Source organism: Adiantum capillus-veneris, chromosome 22 (assembly GCF_014529385.1).
Source record: "Adiantum capillus-veneris isolate H3 chromosome 22, ASM1452938v2, whole genome shotgun sequence".
NCBI lineage: Eukaryota > Viridiplantae > Streptophyta > Polypodiopsida > Polypodiales > Pteridaceae > Adiantum > Adiantum capillus-veneris.
The window spans coordinates 11040014-11054847 of record NC_140952.1 but is presented as its reverse complement, the minus strand read 5'-3'; positions in this window follow the sequence as shown (position 1 = coordinate 11054847).

The window sequence follows — 14834 nt, the reverse complement described above, 5'->3', positions numbered from 1 at the left end:
AGTAAGGCAGTACAAATTGCCAAACTCACGCAAAAATTCAATGGGGACGAAGATGCTAGAAAACACATTGAAGTGTTTGAACAAGTATGTGATTCCTTAGGGGAATGCAACGAACTACATAAGTGCAATGCCTTAAGCTTGACATTAAGTGGGAAGGCTGGAGATTGGTATAGAACCCTAAGGGTGGACGAGAAAACAATCTACCCTACCCTTCGAAGGTTGTTTCTAAAGGAGTACATACGAGAAGGTGTGCTTTGGGGTGTAGCATCTCATCTACAGAAGGCCGAACGTAAGGAAGGAGAGTCAGTAAGGGACTTCATTAGTCGTCTAAAGCACTTAAACTCTCGCTGCCCTGTAAGTGAGCGCTTCAACAATAACCAACTGCTTGATCGATTCATTCGTGGGTTGAGGAATGAAGGAATCTATAATGGACTAGTGATTAGAGGTATCACAACCTGGGAAGATGTCACTGCCAATGCAATCCAATTAGAGGACAACTTGATGATAGCAGGCATGAGGGTGTCTACTGACACGAGATCCACTAGCTCACAAGCCATTGAGTATGAACCCATGACTGCAAAGCCCATTTCCAATGAGCCAAAGGTATTTGAGACATTCTTGACAGACCTCACCAAGGCAATCCAAGAGTCTCTTAAGGATAATCGACCCCCTCAAAATAGTCACATGTATCCAAGAAGGGAGCAACAATGGTGTTCCATTTTCTTAGTTTCACATAGCACTAGTGAGTGCCCTACGTTTAGAGTAAAATTTAATGGAACTTGCAACGCATGTGGTAGGTATGGTCACCAAGCTAAGGATTGTTTAATGATCAAACGTATGATGGCAAATAGACCACCTGTAGCCTGGACGGATGCACCTCGAGCTCCTGTATTGATGCCTGCTCCACCTGTTGAGCAACTACCGCAACACATGGTCCCTAGATCTCAAAATGTTGTACAAGCTACACCGCTACCACCTCCTGTGCTAGGACCGCAGCCCCCGCATCCAAGAGTCTCCCCTATGAACCAAGTGGGTTGCGAGCCATCAAATGCTTATGCAGATGGTTATGAGGAGGAAATAGACACTAGTATTGCCTACGGACTTGATACATTGGAAGAGTGTCCTATATACTACATGGAAGATTGTTGGGGGCAAGTCAAGCCGGTTTATCAAGCTGCTGCTCTCGCATCCAGAGGTCAAAATATCAACACCCAGGCTAGGAGGCCACCTCTTCAATGCTACAAGTGTGGTGGACCACATCGGGCAGTGGAGTGCCCTATTAGGCTGCAAAAGAATGCTGCACAGATGCAAATGAATCAAGGGAGCACGTCTGCAATGCCAATACTCACATGTAATCGTTGTGGCATAGATCACTTGATTGCCCAATGCCCCTATAACCCAAATGCGCCTGAAATCACACCCCTAAATTTGGTCGAAATTGCTAGTGTGACATCGCCAATACCACCCGTCGCACCCGCTTATGCGATTACACGGTCCATGCTTCAAGGGCTAGGCCATATCCTCGAAGAGAGAGATACCGTGTCAGTTATCCAAGCAAAGAAAAAGAAGACACGAAGGAAGAGGTTGCAGAATACGGGAAATTCAAAGCCAAGTTCCAAAACAAACATAGGAACAGGAGATGACCCCGTGTATATGAATGACCTCGAGGATGATTCAGATTCAGTCGAGACAATGGAGACTAGAACCAATACCACAAAGGGAAAGACCGACAAAGAAAACCGTAACATGGAACCAAATGAAAACCGAATAAGAGAAAACCATAAAGAGCCTCTGAAAACACCACAAGTGTTTCCAAATCCAATCCAAGACCCCCAAGATAAACTGCAGGGGCAAAAAGGGAAGAATCTTAAAAAGAAGATTGGGACGTACCCAAACCCAGTAGACGAAATTGAGCAGGTGAAACATCTAAGAGGTTTAGTGGAGGAGACTCAAAGGAAACTAGAACCAGAACCCATGCATGTCAAAATTCATGACACAGTGTTTCCCACGCAAGTTCATCCACCCCACATGAACCATAGACCGTTAGCCATATCTAGTATCATGCAAGAAGGGAGTGAGGACGGGACATCAAAAAGTGAGCATACACCCTTCTTGTTGGAAAGGATGTTTAACGAAGGAATACCTGATCCCATTGAGGAATATGAGATTCCATCCTCACCAGTTCCTAGTCAAGGACCTACACCTTGCAAAATGCCAATGAATGTTGCCAAACTAGTGGACTTCATGTCTTCTGAGGTCCGAACCACGATCATAGCAAAGTTGTATGGAGATCCTGAGTTATTCCTTGCACTTCTAGCATTCCTTAACGGAGAGCTACGAACGGGATTACCGCAGTTTGCGCAACCAAATAGGCCTGACTCGATTATGATTGATGAGGAAAATCATGTGCAATCACTTGACTTAGATGGACACGAGTCCGTGATCGAGGTACCCATTAACGAATTAGGGCAGTATTTTGAAGGCGACGAGTCTAATGCGACCCTACCCATTACTACCAAGGGATTAACTATAAAGGGAATTCTTGATGGTGGTGCGGGAGTTAGCATCGTTACAAAAGATTGTTGGGAATCCATGGGAAAACCCCGCCTCAGTGTTACTAACATTGTGGTAAAGATGGCAAATGGTACCATAGCCAAACCTATGGGGATGCTCAAGGATCTTAAGATCAAAGTTCTAGGACACAAGGTACGACATACGTTCATTGTAATGGATTTCTCTAAATACCTTATGTCATATGAAATGATTTTAGGACGACCATTCATGAGGGAAGCACAAATGGTTCATGATTGGTCTAAAAATCATGTCTATTTGCAATTCCAAGACTCTATCCTTAGAGTGGATTTGGTGACTGGTAAGGTACACCCCTTAGGGAGTAAAACCATTATTGATCATCGCTCTGACACCACAGTTCACTCGGCCCCACTACAATATTGTTACACTTGTAAGAAGGATACAGACATTGGCCAAGATTCTCCTTACATGGATGTGTTACCGGGTATGACGAAATCAGACAACGTAGACTGGGTACACCTAGCTGCAACCATAGATACCTGGGGAAATAGAGGAACCACTTGGGTCACACCAGAGGGGGAAGAGGTACCACAAATTGCACCTCTGAACATGATAAGTGCCATACATGCGTCTTCTAAGGGCAAGGCAATTGTGGACCAATCTGACAATGACACCGATAGCTCAATAGAAGACTTTAACCAACACGACTCAGACACTGACTTCCACAGTGAAACGGATCTAAATATCATGAATTAAAGAGTGGAGCAAGTTCAGAGTCAAAACATTCGGAAGGACCGAGCACATCAACCCATGATAGCTCCTCCGAGAGTGAAGAGGACACCAACGAGGACTCCTTTAGTGAGCCAGATCTAAATGCAAATCAAAAGCAGGTCTCAAATAAGAAAAAGAAAAACTTTAAGAGGCGTCGATATCGAGCCAATGTACGTACTAGGATAAAAAAGAAGAGATCCTCTGAAGAATGGCTCAGTTATATAGGAGCATGTGATGCTCATCGAAAATTGGTAGACGATTGGGGTGAATATCTCCAAAATGTTATGTGGTGTAGACCACGACCCCATGACATAGCCCAATTAGAGATCATAGACAAGCCAAAGTTGAGCCACACTGTAAGGAGGTGTCAAAACCAAGAGTTAGCTCAACAACACAAGAAAGCAGAAATGGAAGCACAGACCAAAGCACAACCAGAATCCACAGACTTGCATCCTGCACCAGAAAATTTCAAATCTTACACCACAGGGGAAGCAAAGGTTGTGTACACAAAAGCCCAAAGAATACCTATCGATGGGAATAATGGAATCTATGATGGTCCGGCAATAGTTAAAGAAATAGAATTAGCCGACCCCGTTGAAGAATCAAAACCTGTTTTTATTGCCCAAGACCTCACAGAAGTTGAAGAGGCGGTCCTCAAAGAGCTTCTCAAGGAATTCAAGGACATATTCTCTTGGACATACCATGATATGAAAGGTGTTCCACCTTCTGTGGTCCAACACACAATCCCTATGATTAGCACTGCGAAGCCCGTACAACAAAGACCCTACCCGATGAATCCTAAGTACGCAAAGATCATTCAAGAAGAACTAGAAAAGCTTATCAAATGTCAGTTCATATATCCTATTGAACACTCTGAATGGGTGTCTCCAATAGTTATCGTGCCAAAAAAGAATGGGAAACTCAGGGTGTGCGTGGACCTCAAAAAAGTTAATGCAGCTACTAGAAGAGACCATTACCCCCTACCATATTCCAAACATGTACTCGAAAGAGTTGCAGGCAAGGAAGCTTATAGCTTTCTAGATGGGTACTCAGGCTACAACCAAATCATGATAGCACTAGAGGACCAAGCTAAAACTGCCTTCATCACGGAATTTGGCGTGTTTGCATTTCGTGTGATGGCTTTTGGCTTAACAAATGCCCCTGCTACATTCCAACGATTAATAAACACTGCTTTTAAAGAATATTTGAGAGAGTTTTGTGAAGCTTTCTTAGACGACCTTTGTGTTTACTCTTCTTGGAAAGAACATCTATCATGTTTGCGGAAGGTGTTTGAAAAGTGTAGGTTATATCGTATCTCATTGAACCCATTCAAATGCCAATTTTGGGTCAAGCATGGAGTTATTTTAGGGCATATAGTATCTAAGAATGGTATCTCAACCGATGAGAGCAAAATTAAAGTGATTCTAGAGTTACCACCACCAACCAATTACAAGGGAGTTCAAAGGTTCATGGGACACATGGGTTATTATCGACGGTTTATTTTATTTTTCGCTGAGATAGCACGTCCTTTGTACAAGCTTCTCATTGAATTTAAATGGACTGAAGAGTGTGACCAGGCCTATGAACAATTGAAGAAAACACTAGCAAGTGCTCCGATTTTAAGGACACCTAACTGGGATGTCATTTTCCATGTGCATATTGATGCATCAAACTTTGCTATTGGGTGTGTTCTCACTCAACCAGGAGAACATAAATTGGACTATCCCATTAGCTTTGCAAGCCGTCAATTGAACGATGCTGAAAGGAACTACACCACTACAGAGCGAGAAGGTTTAGCAATGGTTTATGCAGTAAAGAAATTTCGCTACTACCTTCTGGCAAACAAGTTTGTATTTTAGGTGGATCATCAAGCGTTGCTGTATCTGGTAAACAAGCCATGCTCCACAGGAAGAATCACACGATGGTTGTTAATTCTTCTGGAGTTTGATTTCACGATTGTAGTGAGACCCGGTAAAAGGCACGTCATGGCTGATCATTTGTCTCGCATACCCAATGGTGAAGCCCCTACAGGAGTTGATGATGAATTACCCGATACTTCCCTATTCATAGTTTAGACTATGCCTGAATGGAGTGAGAACATTGTTAACTTTTTAGTTAATGGTTTTCCACCCAAGGAACTTCGTAAGGATATCGCTCGAAGGCTAGTAAAAGAATGTGAACCCTATTGTTTGATTGCCGGAACTCTGTATAGACTAGGCAAGGACGATATTCTTAGGCGTTGTGCCCGCGAGGATGAATATTTGTATATCTTGCAAGAAGCACATATGGGCATAGCAGGAGGACATTTTTCAGGAGACCTGACTGCTAGAAAGGTGCTGCAATCAGGCTATTGGTGGCCAACTTTATTTAAGGATGCATCACTTTTTACAAAAGGGTGTGATGAGTGCCAACGTTACAAGACCACACAGCGCAAAGACAGAATGCCCTTACATCCTATTAAAGTAACCCAACCATTTGAAAAATGGGGCTTAGACTTTGTAGGTCCAATTAGTCCCGTAGCTCGCAACACTCAATCTCGATATATTCTAGTTGCTACGGACTATGTAACAAAGTGGGCTGAAGCTAAGGCTTCACAAAAAGCTGACGCGAGGAGAACATCTAAGTTTCTTTTTGAGAACATTATCACAAGATTTGGTTGCCCTTTTGAAATTGTTAGTGATAATGGTACCCATTTTATAATGAGGTAATAAGAGAGCTTACCACGACCTTTATGATATCCCACCATAAGTCTACACCTTATTACCCGCAAGCTAATGGACAAGCCGAGAGCACCAACAAGACTCTAATCTCTATTTTAACCAAGACGGTAGAAGCTCATCGCACTGATTGGGATTTGATGTTGACATCTCCTCTATGGGCTTATCGTACTGCTTATAAAGTGGCTATTAATTGTACGCCATTCAAAATGGTATACGGCCAAGAAGCGATTATGCCTTGGGAGTTTGTCATTCCTAGTCTTAGGGTAGCTTCGCAAGAAGGATGGAATGGTAACCCCTTAACCGAGCGTTTGTATATCTTAGAAAAACTAGACGAAGAGAGACAGTTGGTTGTGCAAAATGCTCTTGTGGAAAAGGATAGGAGAAAGAAGTGGTTTGATCACCATGTGAAGGACAAGGACATCAAAGTTGGTGATAAAGTCCTTATGTATGGAGTACTTAAAGACAAGAAAAAGTTGAAATATGCTGGTAAAGGACCATATAGAGTATGTGAAATTACCCCACAAGGTACCCTTCGTGTGGAAACTCTTGATGGAGTTGAAACCATTGGATTCCTCAATGGGAGTAAATTCAAAAGATATTATGATCCTTTAAGCCAGGAAGAACTACGGGCCATTCATCAAAAGAAGGCCACCAAAGCACAAACCGAGTTAAAGAAGATACAAGCTCAAGCTGAGGCTAAGGAGCGACAACAACGTATAAGACAAAAATGAGAGGCTAGCCTTGGAGTCACAAATGCATTTCACGTGGAAATCAAAGAGGATTGGTTGGACTCTGACACACCTCTACGATACCCTATTGAGTTAAATAGTGCCTATGGAAAAGTGCTATATAACGCCTTATTGGACACGGGTGCTAAATATAATCTGCTATCCTATGGGGTGTGGTGTCAGTTAGGGAAGCCACCTCTATCGGAGAGTATTATCCAAGTCAAGGGTGTCAACAAGAAAAAAACTACGGTTTTTGGAATCTGGCACACTTCTATCAGTTATGACAATGGAATTGTAGCTCAAGACTTTTTGGTCATGCCTACTGGAACTATGGAGGGTAATATAAACCTAGGCCGCACGTGGATGATAGCCACCAAATGCACTATTGATTGGGGGACTGGGGGTGTTACAACGCAAAAGCCAACTCTTAGCCCTACCACTCAAGACATTGTCCCTGAGATATTGCCTAAGGAAATAAAACCCAAGACATTGCATGTCCAGGAGGTTGAACCATACGTCCCCATAGCCCAACTCTCTAGAGCTTCAACTCATGTAGTTGAAAGAAAGCTTGAGACACACAAGAACCATCCTAATATAACAGAGAAAACATACAAGTGGGTCCCTAAAGCTTCTGTAGTGAGCATGGTTGATGCAAAAAACCGGAAACCTCGTAAGAACCGTCCCACTCACTCCAAGAAATGTAAAGAAACATTGCGTTGGATTCCTAAACGACTATTGGAAGCCCAAGGATACTATGAAGGAAATGATCAAATCTGGGTACCCAAGCGTAAAGTGTACTCTTACCTGTCACCTGGCCCATGTAAACCCAATCCTGTGGCTCCAAAACAAATTGAAAATCGCGGAAAGGAAAAAATCATGGAATGTTACACACCCGCTCTAGAGCTAGTTTGGGTACCAAAGAAAGAATGATTTGTTCAACCTAGCTCAGGAACAGGGAAATCAAATGAAGCTTCTTGCTCTTCATGTAGTTCCTATACGCAAATAGAAGCTTCGACACAACCTCCACCTACCACTGTACATATCCATACAAGCACGAAAGAGTTTGCACCTCCCGGGGTAAGTTCACCACCTACAACAATGTTGCAAATAAAATCATGGGAGAGTACCTTACCATCCTTGCAACTAGATGAAACGCATAGGGCGGTCGAAAACTATTGGTTAAAGCCTTCACCCATAACAACTTGGAACAATTGGTTTCAAAAGGTGACGACCTCATTCCAAAAGGTATGATCTACCCAAGGAAGGGGGGAGTGTTTGCTAACATCAATCATTCACTCGCTCCCCTCTCAACCTTCCTCCCTGACCTCTCAATTCCAATCTTAGGGAATGTATATATATAGCCTTATACTCACAAAAAACAAAAATAGTAAAGAGCAAAGAGCGACTAGCAACGAGAGAGCACCCTATTAGATCTTACATATAAGTCCAAATTCACCGTGTCAATTCAAGCAACACACAAAAACAACTCTTATGTTTTAAAGGCCTAACCAAATCTATCTGTATTGTCAGAAATGGCTACTTCACCAGAGGCATGCACTTCTATTTTTGATGAAAGGTACCCTTTGTCTTTTCCTCAAGTGTTCTACATATGCTACCCTATACTTTCTTGCGAATGGGATTTGATAGAGAGCCTTGCATGTGAGAGAAATTTTGAGGAGTTAGAATGGCTGATACGTCTATGGCTAACTAGTGATCCCTACCCAGTAGCGAATGTGTCTCCAGTGGCACATGCTTATTCTTTTGCACAAGATGAGTATCCACGCATCGCGAGGTTCTTGATTAGCATGCTTGCACAAGAGGATGATGAAGAGGAACTAATAGAGACCGAGGAAGACTATGGCCTCACAGACAACGATTTTATTTATCTAGATGATGAGGATAGAGGCCTAGCCTTAGGGTGGCCACCCGGTTTATATAATATCCTCTTTCCTTGATTCTAAAAGGGGTGACAGATAGGTAGGTTAGGGGTCTAGATTGTGTTTTGAGTTTGTTTTTAGGAGTTTTAATTTTTCACACTGACATGCCTCCTAGAGGTATAGTGCCTGTTTTTGGATGTGTTAGGTAGGACTTATATGGATCTCCATCCACATGGCTGAGGACATCTGCTTCAACGAAATGAGCCACTCCATACCTCCAGGTCTACTACTTTCCATGATTCATGTTGGTGGATATGTGTAATTGCTAATAATGATTTTTCATGCTTTGTTTGAGTGCAATAGTTATGATTGTTATCTACCATTATAGATGTATAAATTTGTTTTTGCTTAAGTTGATTGAACTCCAGTTTAATCTTATGGATGAGCCTGGAGATTAGGAGACCGTGACTTTAGGTTAACTCATTTACTTGACCACTAGGCCTAGCGAATAAAATTATCCGAGTATTTGAGACCTTAGGAATGTTTTAGGCAGAGAAAGGCTTGCTCACTTAAACAACAAAAAACACTAGTGCGAATACCAAGGAAATGGAAGCAAAAAAAAAACATAAGTGCCACAAATGAAAAATCTTACGCTGGAAGAGAAATCCTGGCTTGAATTGGTACTTCACTCACATGTATTGTCTATGGTACTAGAGCCCTAGAGGTTCCCAGTGTGGGCGCTTTTCCTTGAGAAGCAAAAAACCCCGGACATACAAAATAAGCACACACGTCACATGATTGTGACCCAAAGTAAAAAAGTATTAAAAAAAATAAAAATAAAAAAAATAAAAAAATAAAGAAAAATTAAAAGACTTCCATTGAGCTTACAGTTAACATTTCAAGCTTTTGTTTGCAGTTGTGAGAGCGAGTTGGCTAATCAAAGCTGAAAAGCATAATTAGGGAATCTTGCATTTAGATAATGTTCTTAGCTTAGCTAGTACTAGAGTAGTTGTTTTAACCTTAGTCATAGCTAACTAATTGATAGACTCACCCATAAGCTCAAAACTCTTGATTAATTAATTTACTCAAAGTGCAATTTATTTGTCCTTAATTTATTTGCTAGGAGCTTTTGTGGCTCGCACACGGCGCGTAGCATGTCCCTAGTCTTGACACCGAAGCCGAAGAGCTAGGGCGTGGACAGAACCTCCAAGCGGGGAAGTCGACCTCCCGTCGACCTATGTCAAATTGCACGCGCTTAGGCTCAGTTGGAGTGCAAGGATATTTCAGAAACATCTCGTGCTTGGCCCGGCCCCAAAAACCTGCTGCATTGCGAGCTTGCATCTCCTTCGTCATCGCGCAGTGAGTTGCTTTCTGTTGCAGACAAAATTCGTCAAAAATAAAAATAAAAAAATCTCTCTTCACTTGAGTCACCCTAGGACTCAGTGAAGAGCCTTTGCCCACGGGGTCACGGACCGGCACGGCCGGCTGCCTTCTTTCGAAGCCCTCTTTTCATCGGTGGGCATACACAACACACACCGGTGGTAGCTTCTTGCAACTTTTGCATTCCGCACCTGCTGAAAACCAGATTTTGAAGTTTCGACAAAGTGCAAATTGGTCATCAACCTTCAACCGATTTGGTGGTTGCAGACGATGCAAGCCACCTCGGCAGTGACTATCCATTGAGTTGTGTTTTCAACTTCCTCATCGGCTGCCCCAATTGTCGGCAACTTTCAAGTTTATTTGGTGTATTGCATACGACGCAAACGAGACTATTAGCACCTCGAATTTTCTCCGTGCTTTCGAGTGAATCATCCACTGCAGTTTTGCTTGTTGTTCTCAAGCTGGTAGTGGTCACGGATTGAACTACGCTTTCGAAGTCGGCGTTCTTTCTTCTCAAAGACGTAATTATACGGTTCCTTATCGCATACGGCTACGAGCTCGTTGGAATTCAGGTATTCTCCTTTCTTTTCTCGCAAAGTACGTCCACAACATGGATTCGGACATAGATATGCATCATGCATTTGATTTCGAGCAGTCCGCACCCGTTTCGTATGCCGATGCCACGCGGACCGTTCCTCTCACAGAGAGTAATCGTGCCCCAACGGCAACAGACGATGCGTATGAGTTGCTGGACATGCAAGATTTCCGTGCATTGCAAACACGCATGACTGTGCTTGAAACGAATTTTGCACAATTAAATCAGAATGTCACAGCATTATCCGATTTGATTAAGTTGCATATGCGGCAGCAGGCCACGGGCCCTGCTAGTCAGCCAATTCAGGAGCACGGCTCCACACCAGCCAAGGGCCGGCTGCTGGGCAAGGCCCTCCTCCGGGTCCGCTGCACTCTCTGACCCAAAAAGAGGTGGACGATTTGTTGAAAAATACAAAGCCACCAATTTTTCGGGGAGAAGAGCATGAGCGCAACAAGGACACCGTGAATATTTTTCTCAGTAAGTGGGATGGTATTCATGACCTTGAACGTACCCCGATTCAGCCAAGGCGCTGCAGACAAGTCTAACTTTGGACGGCAAGGCCTACAAATGGTGGATGTCTCTCAAGCAGAAGGGCATGCTACCACAGACTTGGACAGCTTTTGAGACTGTCTTAAGGAAGGAATTTCTACCTACCAATGAGAAGGATAGAAATTGGACCGCCTGGGACGAATGTTCTATGCACCAACATAAAACATTATTGGAATATTTTTCCCATTATCGGGATGTGATCCTCAAGCTGGAAGGGATGGATACCTTTCACCAGGTGCGTGGGTTCATCCGTGGGTTAACTCCCGAGCTTAAGAATCACGTTAAAACCCAAGATCCACAAACACTTGAGGACGCAATAGTGCAAGCTCACATCCATGATGATCCCGATGATCGGGCATTGCCTAGTTTGCATGTGCACGGCACTACACCTGTTTTAACACGTCTACAGCATGTGCATCATAAAAGAAAAAATGTCTCTTCTGCATCAGAGACCTCCAAAAAGCCCAAGGGGTCTAGAGGTCCTCTCTCAACGGAAGAGTTTGAGAAAACCAAAAAAGAAAAGTTGTGCTTTAAATGTTTGGGAACTGGACATAGCAAAAAGGATTGTCCCAAGGGGAAATCTGCTGCTCAAGACAAGGGGAAGGAAAAAGCAGTACACATGGTGCAGATTTTACCTCTTGAGTCCTCTTCCCAGTTTGCTAATGTGGAAGTAACACACACCGAGGCGGTGCATGAGTGCTGTATCACGGCCTCCATGTGGTAGCAGACTTTCGGACCACATGAGTTGGTGCGTATGCATGGATCTATCCAAGGGCACAGGGTGCGGATCTTGGTAGACGATGGTGCATCGCACAATTTCATCAATTATAAATTGGTGAAACGACTCAAATTGCCCCAAACCCCGAGTTCCCATCGCTACAAGGTAGCAATGATTAACGGCCATGATGCTGAGATATGGGAAACTCAGGTTAAAGATGTACCTCTGGAAATTCAAGGATATCATACCTCTTTGGATTTCCAAGTCATGAATATGGAGAGGGCGGATGTGGTTCTTAGTCATGAATGGTTGCATAGTTTAGGATCATCCCTTAGACGTAGCTATGAGCATAATAGTCTAATGTTCGAATCCAATGGTGTGCACGTGCTGCTGTTGGGGGAGAAGGATGTACCTTCCTCACCACTTATTTGTACAGCTGAGCTTATGAAGCTCGCTTCGGATGATGCAATAGAAGAACTCTTTTTGTGTTACTCACTATGCCATTTTATTTCCAATGTGGATGATGTTTTTAATGATGCTAAAGTTTTGAATCAAACTTCCTCAACGCCGCATTCTTCTCTCTCTCCTCTTCCAGCTATGTCTACTAATTCAAAACAAGCAAATGTTGCTAATGAATTGAAGGAACTATTAAGGGAATTCAAGGATGTGTTCCCAGATGATTTGCCACCAGGGCTACCGCCAACACGTTCTGTGCAACATGGCATAGACGTGGTTGCAGACAGTAAGCCAGTGAGTAAACCGCCTTACCGAATGAGTCATTCGGAGGCTGTTGAGGTGGAACGTCAGCTTGTTAACTATCTCAGTAGAGGGTTTATTCAACCAAGTTCTTCACCATGGGCCTCTCCCATTCTCTTGGTGAAGAAAAAAGACGGTAGTATGCGCATGTGCGTAGATTATCGTGGATTAAATGTGGTTACTATTAAGAACAAGTACCCATTGCCACGAGTAGATGAGTTGTTTGATAAGCTCACCCACGCTCGTATATTTTCAAAGATTGATTTAAGATCTGGGTATCATCAAGTACGCATCAGGCTTGCGGATATACCCAAAACAACGTTCCGAACAAGGTTTGTACATTATGAGTTTTTGGTAATGCCCTTTGGGTTAACCAATGCTCCAGCTACGTTCATGACACTCATGGATAGTGTCTTGAGACCATACTTGGAAAAGTTTGTTATCGTTTTCCTCGATGACATTCTTGTATATAGTGCATCTGAGGAAGAGCACTTAGTACATTTGAAACAAGTGTTTCATTTCTTACGCCAAAATCACTTATATGCCAAGGAATCCAAATGTGATTTCCTCAAGGAGTAAATTCACTACTTGGGGCATGTTATTTCGGTTGCAGGGTTACACATGGATCAATCCGAGGTGGATGCCATTCGGAGGTGGCCCTCTCCCAAAAATTTGGAAGAGCTCCAGATTTTTTTAGGCTTTGCAGGTTTTTATCGTTGATTCGTTAAAAACTATGCCCATATTGTTGTTCCCATGACAGATCAGTTGAAAGCCAAGGGCAAGACTTTTCAGTGGGGATTAGAACAACAGCAAAGTTTTGACAAACTTAAAGACACATTAGCCACAGCTCCTGTTTTGGCTATTGTGGATCCCTTAAAGCCATTCGTTTTGGAAACGAATGCTAGTAATCGTGCGATTGGAGCAGTCCTTCTACAGGAGGGAAGGCCAATTGCATTTGAAAGCAAGAAGCTGGATTCAGCACAACAGAATTACTTTGCTTACGAATGAGAGCTCTATGCAATAGTATCTGCTTTAAAGACATGGCGACATTATTTGTATGGTGCACAGTTCGAGATTGTGTTTGACCATGAAAGTATCAAGTGGTTTACACAACAAAGTGATTTGAAGGGTCGCAAGGCCAGGTGGGCTGAGATTCTTCAGGAGTATGACGCCAAGCTACGATATCGTAAAGGGCAGTACAATGTAGTGGCTGATACTCTCAACCGAATGCCAGAGATCAACTCTCTCCTTTTCACGGAATTGCGGAGTGAGTTTTTGGAATCTCTCAAAGGTAAGTGCGAGTATGATACTGCATACTCCAAGGTGTGGAGCTATGTTAGAAAGAGGGATCCTTCTCACTCCAATGTTGGTAGTGGTTTTGTTTCCTCCACACCCAGTTCTCCTCTTTCGAGTGATGAACTGCAGAGATGGAAGAATTTTTCCATGGATGATGGGTACCTACTCCACAAGGGGAGAGTGTGTGTACCGACGGACGCGGACATTCGGCGCCAAATTCTTTATGAATGTCACGATAGTCCAAGTGCAGGGCACCCGGGAATTAAGAAAACTTATGCACTCGTAAGACGAAAGTTTTACTGGCCAGGTTTGCATGGGTATGTTCAAGACTATGTCTTGCATTGCCAAAAATGTCAAGTTAATAAAGCAGAGCACCTGAAAGCAGGAGGACTATTACATCCTTTAGAGATTCCCAACGGTAAATGGGAAAGTATCTCCATGGATTTTATTGTGGGTTTACCAACCACAATAAAATGGGAAAGTATCCCATGGATTTTATTGTGGGTTTACCAACCACTATTCGAGGACATGACTTGGTATGGGTGGTCGTAGACCGGTTGACTAAACTTTGTCGGTTTATTTCAACAAAGTTAACCATTAAGACTCCAGACTTAGCTAAGTTATTTGCGGACAATCTTTACCGGTTGTATGGATTGCCAAGTAACATTGTGAGTGATCGTGATCCCGAGTTTAACAGTCATTCTTGGAGGGCTGTTTTTAAACGATTGGGTACACAACTTAATTTAAGTACGGCTGATCACCCTGAAACAGATGGTCAGACGGAACGAGTCAACCAAGTGCTAGAGGATATGCTACGAGCATACGTTAGCAAGAAGCAATCACATTGGGAAGATTATCTTCCTATTCTTGAGTTTGCATATAATAGTGCTAAGCATGTTACAACTGGTTTTA